This window comes from Equus asinus, chromosome 4 (assembly GCF_041296235.1).
Source record: "Equus asinus isolate D_3611 breed Donkey chromosome 4, EquAss-T2T_v2, whole genome shotgun sequence".
Classification (NCBI taxonomy): domain Eukaryota; kingdom Metazoa; phylum Chordata; class Mammalia; order Perissodactyla; family Equidae; genus Equus; species Equus asinus.
Window position 1 is genome coordinate 129,253,570 of NC_091793.1, and position 12,814 is coordinate 129,266,383.

The following is a 12,814-nucleotide window of genomic DNA, read 5'->3' on the forward strand; positions in this document are numbered from 1 at the left end:
TTTATTTAGAAAGCTGCGATCAAGATTTGGAAATGTAGAAATTACATGATTTACCCTAACAATAAAATGGTACTGGTTTAAGGAACCAGGTGGAGGCCTCATCTAAATGTACACATTTCAGGCATGAACAAGCATAGATGGTTGCTCTGTCAACTCATGTCTCTGTCCATATGAGTTCCTTTGAGCTCCAATCTTTTGCTGGAGAGATCTGCCAAAGGGAAAGCTGATCATTAAGTAAACAAAAATCCTCCAACTTGGCAAAAGACGGGATGAGGAAATCATATAACTTTTACAGGCATGAAAACTAAGGACAGACCAAGAGCCGAATAGCATTGGTGTGTTTCAAAGGTGCGAAGAACGTTATCTCTTTTCTTTAAATAAAACTTTTATCCAACATCATGTTTTGCAAACATAATCTCTCAATTGACTAGTAAAAAGGTAACTATTTAATTGTTTCCTTACTGCTAGACTGTTTCTCATTCTAACTCCTGTCACGTAAACATTTAGAAAGTCTAAAGAAAAATGAAAGATAGTATCTTATCTGACCTAAATAGATAAAAACAAACAATAATGCACAAGTCTAATGATTTTCCTTGCGTATCCTAGAGTATTTTTAAAGTAATTGTCCTGTTTTTAAAAGTAGTGCATTCACCACTGCCTATATCCTAAACACTGTCACTTTTGAATTTACCCTCATGTAACCACTAGTCAGACATATATATGTAGTATGAATAACTCATTAAAGAGAAAAATATCAATTTTAAATGGAAATCATATTCATGAATTAAAAGTAATATTAACATTACTACAAATAATAGCATTGATTACATGTGTACTGGAAGAGACACCGTATTAAATGGCTCACGGGGATTATTACATTCAATTGTCACAATATCCTCTAAAGACTAGATAATTATCAACAAGAAGAAGCAAGATTTGAAGAGGACTGATTAATTTGAGAACCCAAACCATTAGCCATTATACTATAACTTAGATAAAAAATAGGTTCTACGTGAAAAAAATCAATAAAACTCTTAAAAGAATGAAATAGAAAAACTGTGTAAACATTAAAATGACAAAGATTTAACTAAGTAGAGCACTCATGATATATTCCACTCGAGTAAGTGCCTCGATGCAAATGCTTTAATTGATACATATTTGAATAAAAATGTGCATCAATAAAATTATAGTGCATCAAATATTTAGAATCAAAAGACCATGAGAAAAAAACCAAGAAAGGGTACTTATTAGGTTTAGTGACCTATTTGAATAGGATTCAAGATCATTACGGACAATATTGTTGATAAAATTCATGACATTATAAAATGTATTACTATTTTCAATCTGATTTTGATGAAAATCAATATGTAATATTAAGAAATTTTGGAATTTGGGATTAAGGAAGTTTGCAATAACTTACTGAAAAGTCCTAAGATAATGAGTCTGTTATGGATATAACTTCAGAGAACAGTAATTCAACATTAATTGAGAAGTCAAAGATTTAGTGAGAATAAAATTAGTTTGTCAGTTCCTTCTGTATTAAATTGATGTCATGTTAAAATCAGAATGAAATATTTGGTCAGATTCCATGTAAAGTTAATATGTATGTCTCTTAAAAATATATCTCAATTCTAAATTATATAGATTAAAATTTCAATCTCAGATATATAATACTTAAATTTGATTAAGATCAAATAATTAAATTTTTATTTAGAAACCATAAAGGATGTATTTATATCCAAACAATAAAATGTTAAATAGTAACTGTTAACTTTGATAAACATCATTTGTTCCCTATCGCCTGTCTTATTTTTACCAGTGACACACCAAAGGCCACTACTGTCATTAAGTTTTCTATATACTTTCTGTCTATTTAAGACTTTTTTATTACAAATATGTAATATTTAGTTGATTATTTTTTTTTGAGGAAAATTATCCCTGACCTAATATCTGCTGCCAATCCTCCTCTTTTTGCTGAGGAAGACTGGCCCTGAGCTTACATCCATGCCCATCTTCCTCTACTTTATATGTGGGACAGCTGCCACAGCGTGGCTTGGTAAGCGGTGCCGTGTCTGCACCTGGGATCCGACCCAGCAAACCCTGGGCCGCTGAAGTGGAATGTGTGAACTTAACCGCTGTGCCACCCAGCCAGCCCCTAGTTGATTATTTTTTAATTTACATAATATAATGTAATTTTCATATAACTCTATGGCAAAACATACACTTTGTATTTTTCTCATTACAATGAAAATTATATAACAAACACTATGATCAAAGCTTCTTTAGGTATAACGTAGTCTGTGCTATTCCTAACAGAGAGATAACTGTTTGTTTTTATATCTCTTTATATATAGTTATAATTAACTTCCAATGCCATCAGGGGAGAGTTGATATTTTAAGATAAGAGCTGTGTGGGACTTTGCATCTACACTTAATGATAAAATGTCCCTGGAAAGTTTCCAAACTACATCTTTCCTTACACAATATACCTTATGTGATTTTTAAGATTAAAATGACTAGTACCAATTTGTCTATCAAAAAGAAAAGATATAGATTTAAAATAGCTATTATTTAAATGTATATGAATGTAATTTAATTTAATTATATTCTGTGTATATGAATCCAGTGTGAAAAATAGTAAATTTATGAAAGGACATTTGAATGAACAGGAAAGAATCCTCATCTCTGTGCTTTTATTACTGAAAATGGAAGGGCCAGCTAGATGCCAGAAAATGCCCAAGAAAAGCTAGAAATGTAACAAGCATGCGGAATTACAGACATATTGAGGTGTTTACAATTAAGAGCTCCAAATTTGACCAAGACAATGAATATGTGATTACCACCATTAAGAGGATACAAAACTGGGGGAAAAAAACACAAACAAACAAAGGAAACTAGAGCTTTTCGAATTAAAATGTTGACAGGACAATTTTGGTGAAATTAAAAGAATAAAACACTCTTTTCAATATATCAGAGCATCAAAATTTCTAAGAGAAATAACCTAGAGAAATTTCTTAGGCTCAATAGAAGAAATGGCAAACTGTAATAAATTGTGAGATTCAAAGTTCAAACTACTTTCCACTTACTCATTCCTCTATCAGCATTCTGACTCATGTGAGACTGAGTAACTAGGAAGCCTGAGTCACTCCCTTCTCGTCGGAATGGATACTGTCCTCTGCATGTATTGAAACCCAAGAAGTGATAGAAATGTCTTTGGAGTATTCAACAAGGCACTCTCAATGAAGGTAAATAAAACTACATACTAGATTATTAGAAATATTAGTGTTAGAGATATCATCACATGAAAATGCTGCATTAGGTACTTTTAAAGAAACTTTCAATTAATTGGAGTGACCAGCCTGATCAGTTTTCTTTCCTTCTTTCTTTTTTTTTTTTTTTTTTTTGGAAGATTAGCCCTGAGCTAACTGCTGCCTGTCCTGCTCTTTTATGCTGAGGAAGCCTGGCCCTGAGTTAACATCCGTGCCCATCTTCCTCTACTTTATATGTGGGACGCCTACCACAGCATGGCGTGCCAAGTGGTGCCATGTCTGCCCCAGGATCCGAACTGGCGAACCCCCTGGCCGCTGAAGCAGAACGTGTGCACCTAACCGCTGCGCCACCTGGCTAGCCCTCCTTTATTTCTTAATGAAGAGTTTCTCAAGTTTGAAAGCAGAGAGATAAAAGGCAAAGAACTTCAGTATTATTCAGGAGGAGAATAGGTCTTGTATACTCAATTTTAGTCACTATTATTTTCAGTAGTTGGCTATCTTCTTCCACCACTTCTAAGTCTACATTCTCTTTAATGTGATTTTATGTCTTTAACTCTCATTCTTGTGACAAATTTCTAAATTGCTTGTACAATCCCTTCTCATTCTTGTGACTGCAAATACAAGATCATACCTACCTTTTCATGTGGATTTTTTTAAGCTTAAAAACTGAAAGTGAGCTTTCCCCTTATCTCCAAAATCCAAACTGTTATAAAGATCTCATAGTCCATCTGTGCATTGCCTCTGAAAGCAACGCCCTCTCTTTGATTTCCACTCTCCTAGTTTAGGGCCTCATCAACACTTGCTTACATGTGGAAAGGCTGCCCACATAGACCCCCAGGTTTCAGTTTCCTCCACTATGTGCAGGGAAGCTGCTCCATCTTTGTTAAATCTGCTCTGCTTAGCTTACGCCCTCATTACCAGGCTTCAGTGGCCACATGTTCCTTTATATAATCATCAGTTTGTTTTTACCCTTTTCTGAAATCTAACCAAGACCCACTTTGCCAAATCTATTTCTTCCCACATCCTGAGGACACAGTCTATATTTCAAACACTCAACTTTCCTGCAACTTACCTTGCATTTTTCTATATCTATGCCCAAGCTGTTTTCCCCACGTGGAATTGTCCTTATTTGGGGGGGGGGGGGGGTCTGTATATCTTCCAGTTCTTGATTAAATATTATGTCAATCTTAATGTCTTTCAAAACCTTATGTCAGAATCAATTTCCCTTACCCTACAATTATCACTTATGTATACCGTATACATAAGGTATTTATAAGTTGTCTGCTTCTCCCATTCTATCATGAATTACTTACAGACATAGGTCTTGTTCATTGCTCTTTGAAACCCTATTTCATTCTGCTTTGGTAAAGTAAGCACCACATGTATTAAATAAATGTGTGTTGTGTGAATTTTAAGAAAGGACATTAGCTTTAAAAAAAATAATAAACATAGCTTGTAAAAATGACAAATGCATATTGGTAAAGAAAAGGCCTAATTTTTATAAGTCTACCATTAATTAACCACAATTTTTACTTTTAGAAAGATTATCTAGACATTTCTTTGTATCTATGTACATATGTACATTTAAAATATTACTTAGCCTGTATTATTAATATTTTACTTATGACACAATATAGCTATTTTAGCTACTCTGTATCACCCTGAACAAATTATCAACATTTATTGAACAGATACTCTCTATTTGAATGTTAAGGTAATTTGCATTTTTAAAAGTAATATTTTATACATAGGATAACCATGAAATTTATAGTGTAAACTGAAATGCTTTTGAAAATAGAAGTAATGTATGTATTTATATTCACTCTTATTATAAACAATTTGTAATTAACAACATTGCAAACATATTTTTGAGGTAAACCACACTTATTTTTATGGTGGCTTCCTAAAGTTTGAATTGCTGTGTCAGATTACGAATATTTTTTAAGTTTTCAAACTGCAACCCCCTCAGCAAAAGTGTCGATGTGATGTCTTCTGCCACCAGCAATAGAAGAGGAAATATTCTCTGCACTCTCAACAAGTTGGCAGTAGTTTTCTATAATGTTAAGAGTTCAAAAAAGGGATCATGTCACAACGTTGATCTGATTTTCATTTCTTTGAACATTAATGAGGTAGACCATTCTTTTATATATTGTTTTGGCCACTTGTATTTCTTTGTCCGTAAATTTCTAAAAGACTAGGAAAGTTAGGGTTTGTCTTTCTGTTTGATTTTGTTTTGTTTTGTTTAAAGGATGAGTTCTGGCTGCATGAACACTTGAAGAAAATTGAGAACAACTATAGAGAGTAGTTAAAGTAGTCATAAGCTAATGTGATTCAAAATTTATCTTCAACATTGCCTGAGGTTGGAAATATAAAAAATATTAAAATATTTGAAAATATAACATGTAATAACTTACTGACAACAGGAAAATAGGATAGCTAAGAATGACAAGATAATTAAGGATAGGAAAATGGGGAAATTTATTTTTTAACTTGTTATAATTATATATTTTAAATAAAAAGAATGAATGTGTTAACAAAAGTTCTTCAGTTGCAATATTATATAGGATCAAATTGATTCATTGGATATTTTGTATATCAGCCTATAAAGCTGACATATTTTGAGTCAGGTTAGAGTGAATATATTTGTAAAGAACATTGGTTGACTTACCTCATAATTTGTTCTTTATTTTATTTTTTGTAAGAACATGACTCAGGAAGTCATCTGCTTTCTGACAAACAAGAATAGAACATAAAATGTCAATTTCGTGAATATGAATGAGCACTCAGCTGTTCCCTAAAGGACAATTGAATTATTATCAGAAATTATTTGTAGATAGCATGAAATGAATAGATTGTACTCTGAACAAGGAAACATTTTAACCTGAGAAATTGAGCTGAGTTATTGATACAAATATCTGTGAGGATACAATCAAATTGAGAACCAAATTATTTATAATTTCTCATTACATCATTACTGGCTAAACTCTAAAGTTTACTCCGTCTTATGTATGGTATGGATGTCAAAGCCAAAGGTAGATCAACTGGTTATAATTAGATTTTAAAATGTTTACCTTTTTTAGTATTTGACCTAAGTAGTATCTTGGAAGACTAACAATCTATCTCAGTCTTTTCCCCCATAATTAGATTACTACTTAGATTCTATAGTCAGATCAAGTTAATAGTTACAATAGTTTTTTTTTTAATGCAACTGAATTATTGTGAAAATTATTATGGTAACAACTAATCACTTATGGACAGTTATCTAGATAAATGTCAACCATATAATTATTCTAGCTGAATATGTAAGGGAGAGAAACTGTTTGAATACATTTTAAATTAAACTATCTTAATCATGGAGGTTTGTGCCTTGAAGCCTTTGCAAAGAAAGGCAAATATAAATATTCTCAAATTGTTTGTGGTTGAAGAATGCTTTTCCAAAATATTTTTAGAGATAATGGACAAAGTATAGTCAAGGGAATGTCACATTTTGTTCAGCATGGCGTTTGCTATAAAATGTCTTGCTGTCGTGGACAGTAAAACCAACCTTGGCATCCAAGGCTGAGGCTTGATCAGAGGTAATCAATCAGTTAATTCAAACATGATTCTCTGAATACAATTAAACAGAATTGACACAATTATGTTAAATATACACTTCGCTTCTGAGGGCACATTACAATGAGTCTGTGCTTAGTCTTCCTATGTCAAAATATTGTAACATATTCTTCTGTAAATTCACTTACTTAAAAATTGTTATTTATTTTAGTTATTCTGCATGAAGCATTTAGAAAATACTGAATTTTCTCTTTCTATGAATGTCTCCATTGTTCTAATGTAACCTATAAATCTATGTAGAGAATCTTTCTCATCCTCAGTATATATTTCAGCATACAAGAAGCTTAGTTATCTTTCTATAATTATTTCTATTATTATTTATCATATTCTATCAACTATCTTGTGGATAATCTTTTGGTCACTCCGCTATATAAGTATTGTATATAATATCAAAATTTTAAATGGAATCTTAAGTTTCTTGTAATATGCCAAAGACATACATTAAAAGTTTGCTTCAGAAACATTTATTACTTTAAAAATATTTTGGATAAATTTTGATAGATAATATATATTGAAATAAAAAGGAGATGATAAAAATATTACTTAATGGTTAAAACATTGAGATACATGCAGGTCATTATGAATCTTCTGATCATTTGATATTCATCCTCATTGGAATATGAGTTTCAAATTTCACATAAGAAACCAAACCAGCAGAACAATAGTTATTTTAAAGTAAATTTTAGAGTGTTTTGCCCATAGTTTGGTTTTCTAATGAATTGGGATTTATTCATTTATCTATTTATTCACCACGTTGTGTTGACCAACTAATAAGGGCTAGACTCTTTTTAAACATTGGGGACACAGCAGTGAACAAAACAGAAAGATCATACCTGTTTCCATGGAATTTCATTGTACAGTGATAATGTCACAGTAAGAAACAAAAAAGAAACCTCAACTACATTAAAAGCCACAAAAGAAAAACAACAAAGAAGCTAGTTCTCAATTAGTCAGAGGTGCTCTGCTGATGAACGACCATAAATAACCAGAATGAGGAGGAGTTTTGTGTAGGTTATTTGCCTCATTGCTTTCAGATATTTTTCTCACCCTTTCCTGGTTCCACTGTGTTTAACCAGGAGACTGATCTCTGTAGGCTCCAGCTGGGACCAGCACAAAGAAGGCATTGCTGGGAGCCTAGGAGATGGAGGAAGGGATGAGGAAGGGTATTCTCTCTGTCTCTGTATCTCCAGCAGTTGCTCTATGCTCTGTGGCTCTAACTGCCAATGGAGAGCCCATTTGTATGGAGTTTCAGCTCTCTCCAAGCAGCCTCTCAAGTGGATATGACCCCCAGCCCACAAAAGCTTCAGGCTTCTTGGATTACATTCCACCTCCTTTTCCCATTGTGCCTTCAGCTCTATAAATGATAACTGTCTCCTTGTTCCAACATAGGAGCGTCCTAACCATTCTCTGTTTGTCTTGTCACCTATTCCATCCCACATTACCAATTTCTTTTATTGATGTTCTTATTTTAAAATCCTAGAGTTGTCTCTGCTTTTCTGACTAAACTTAAATTTATATTAGTTAAAATACTGATGCCTACCAAATCCTGGAGAGTGAAAGTAATTCTTAACTTTGTCCAAAATTATCAGGGAACCTGATAGTTTCTCAATAGCTATTTACTTTTAGGACTGTCAAAAACATAATTGTCTCATAGCATGCTGGAGGATAGTGTAACTAATTTTCACAAGAAAAATTAAGACAAAATCCACATTTAGAAGAGAAATCTTTAGCAATATCTGCATTAGAGATTCAATATTTTGATTCATTTTGTTTTAAAAGTGTAAGAAGAAGTTCTAATTTCATTGGAAATGTATTTGATTTGTAGAAAAAATTGCTGAGCTTGCCCCACAGAATGCTACCCAAATTAAAATCACCATGTGTAAATGGGCTAGAGAAATTTTCATTAAATGGAATCTTGTGGTGAAAATTCCAAGAACTTCCTCTATACAGAGACACTATTTTATATAACAGTAGAAGTATAATGAAAAGCTCAAAGTAAAACATGAGGACATATTATAAATTAAAAGATATACCAATTAAAATTTTATAGTTTTTTATGATACAGATTCTGTCTGGACTCTCTTATTCATTGTGTATACTCCTCACATCTAGTATATTTTTCTCTTTGTGATAAAAAGCATAAAGGAAAAATTGAGTGGGGTAACAGATGAGTGAACTTTATAAATAAATAAAATTACTTTAATTAACTATTTATACTCTAAAGCCTCATGTTTTAGATTTGTCAGCTTTTAAGCTACAAATAGGAGATGCAATTGGTATGAGTATTTTTTATTTTGTTTAGTTTTCTTAATGGCTTGTTTTTGCCTTATAAAACTAAAGTGCTTCCTTATTTTAGCATTAACATAGATTCTAACCATATGTTTTCAGTAATTAGCTACAAACTAAAATATCCAATCAATGAAAATATCGAAATATGGAAATAAGCATTATATTCACCAAAGTGTGACAAGAAAGGAAGGGGGTTAATCAGGATGAAGGATCACTGTTTACAGTGAAACAGGAAATAGATGATTAATTTCTCAGTAAAAGTATCACATCTAAAACTTGCTGACCCATACACAACTGGTGGGAATGCAAAATGAAGGGTACTTTGACACCTAGTGACATTACATAGTTACATTTTTTTAATTTATTAGGTTCTCTTCTAAAAAATCAATTCTAAAAACACCCTGTTAAAATATGATAAGCTATTAATTACACTGCCGTTAATAATAACAAAGATGAGAAACAACTCAAAATGTTTACCAATAAGGGGCTAGTCAACAAACAATGGTGCATCCTCGAGAACAAGTACTATGGTGATATAAAATGAAATCAGAAATATCTTTTATGTATTAGTTTGGCAGTGGTTTTCAACTGGGAGTGATTTTGCCCACCTCTAGAGACATGTCTGGAGACATTTTTTATTATCACGACTTGGAGTTCCTATTGACATCTAGATGATAGAGGCCAGGCATGTTGTTAATTATCTTACAATGCACAGGACAGAGCCCCCCCAAACAAAGAATTATCCAGCCCCAATGTCAGGAGGGCTAAGGCTGAAAAACCTTTTACTGTGGTATCAACACCAGGACAAAACTTTTAAATGGAAAATATCATGGAGGAGAATAATGTGCATAGTATTCTAACACATACACACATACAAACTTTTAAACTAAAAAATTAAAGAACAATTCATAAATTTAGGAAAATAAAAGCTTGGCTTGGAAGGAGGGAATAGGATGGAGATAATAGGGATAAAGCTAGAATTCTCTGAATAGTCTTTTATTTCATTTAAATGTAAAAAGAGCAATCAAAAAAAATTGAAATAAAAATACAAAATTAAATGCTTGTATCAGATGTTAGATTTTGCTTATCAGAAATAATTTATCTAGAAAGAGTGATAGATTGAGAGAAAATAGAGAAACCACTAGGTGCCATGATGGAGTGTGTATTATCTTGGGTTATTGTCGTCTCTATGAAGATTGAATCTAAGTGAACAAGTTAAACAGACAGAGATTGACGCTATAAAGGGGAATGGGAAATTTGATGGAGCTAAAATTCAGAGAAATAGGGAGTGCATAGGATAAAGAACTATGGTAACTTTGGAAAGGAGGAAGCGGAAGTATGCTTCTTCCAGTTACAGTGGAGACGGAGAGAAAGAATGAAGATGGACGGGCATTTTGAGGTGGAGAGACTGGGAATTGAGTATTCATCCTTGTCAGATGAACCTGATTGTTTAAATAATTTAATGAAAATGAGGAGGTTGGAATTAGATTGTGAATTTGAAGAAAGTGAAATGTATGGGAACTGTGGACCTAGGGATATTTATGTCAACTAGAAAAAAGAAAATTCAAGTTCTGAAATTTTTTGAGATAAACCATAAGGAAATCTGAATAGTATCACTATGTTTCTCTGGCAGGCAATGTAGAGCATTTACTTAGATATACTCTGTAGAAGAGAAAGACATAAGTAAGCAGACATTAAATTGCCTTATTTTCTCCACTATTCCAATTACACTTTTAATATCAACCTTTCCAACCTATTTTCTATTTGTTTAGAAGTTTATCCAATATATATTTATGTGAAACAGAAGCCCAAGAGTATATAAGCATACTAAATATATATTTATATCTAGTACAATTATATAACAATCATGAAATATCTATATTTCTAGGTGGCAAAAATTAGCATGTGTTATAACATTTACATGAATATTTCTTGTAGATAACAAAGCCACAAAAGTTCATAGTAACTCCTCCCTGTTTTCTGAGTTCACCTTATCTGCTAAGACACAAATTAATAGGAATAATTGAATATCTGAAAATTTTCCCAGGAAGTTATTTTACCAAAGTAAGACGTTCAATTCGAACTTAATTAAGGAGTTTTTGGTGGTTGTTGTCGCTCATCATAGTCTGATTATTATGACGCTTGCAAAAATACTGAATTAAAAGTTGTAATTTTGCTGCTACATCACTAGATGGTATACAGTTTTTTTAAGGAAGTTTGAATTAGGGAGTGTGTGCAACAACAACTTCATTATCCAATAGTAATGCTAACTTTATTCATTTTATTGTATTCCTTTACCGCCCAAATTAATATATTACTCCTACAGAATATTTTTAACAAAGATTATAAAATCATCTTCATATTGTTATACAGTAAAATAGCGGTGTTCTAGATTTTTAACTATATATTAAAAATATCATTTTTGTTTTTAATTTACTGTATATTACCATGTTTACCTTGGTATATAATTAATAAAATTGTTATACTCTAAGATACCTATAAAAGCATGAATTTTAAATATATCAGTTCTTCAAACACTATAGGATATCATTAGATTAATATTGAAAACTGATGTCCCATCTGATATTATGCTTTTAATAATGGGCATTCTGCAGACTAAATAATTCTAGATTATCATGATAAAAGCCCCAGGTCACTCCACACTTATTATCTGAACTATGTTGATTAACGTTTTAAGCCTACTAAGATACTAAGGAAACTGGACAATCAATAATATTTGGGGCTATCAAAAATGAAAAAGTTGCATAACTGCTTAGCTAAGTAATTATGAAATGGTTGAAATATGTTGCGAACTATAAAACATTAAATAAATTAGTTCAAATATAATTTTAAAGCATTTTCCAACATCTCTATACAGCAATAGAATATTTCTGTTCTTATTCAATGTCTACTGTGCATATGTGAGCCATTCGTATAGGTATTTTTTACTATAAAATTGTGGAAAATGTCTTGATATACAGAAAAAAGTGATTGGGGTTTAATATCTAGGAAAATATAAACTGCAACTTTAAATTCTAATACTAACTTGAAAGTAATTAATTTTAAAAAGAAAATCTGGTATTAGTATTAATTCTTAAATGGATTTGTTTTTGTGTTTCTCATGAATTAACAAAACCTCATGTGGACTTCTGATTTCAGCCAAGATGGAGTAGCCCCATTCTTCCCAGTCCTCTTTCTTACAACTAACAAAATTAAAGAGAAGTGCTGGGTATAACACAACAAATAAACATAAAAAGGCTCTGAAGAGTAGACTATAAAGGTGGACAGCCTAGAGACTTTGGGATTTGAAGAGTGTCATGAGGGTGAGTTTCCCTAGCTTCCATTTACACTAAACCAGGTCCTGTAGAAGCTTCCAGTCCAGACCTGCTAAAAGGTAGAGACAAAAATAGCTCCAAGAAAAATCTGGTCTTCTCAGCCAAAGGACTGGGAAAAGGGTGCCCTACCAACAACAAGCTCTTTGGGCAATACTTGTCCTATTCCAGTCAAACACCAATGAAAAACATCACCCCTTCCCTCCCAGTGGTTTCAGTGGGGCTGAGTTGGGAAGTGATCTCTCACCCCAACCCAAAGGCCAGTGAAAGCAGGTGGCCTTGCAGCAATTCTCTTATCCTGTGGTACCAGTG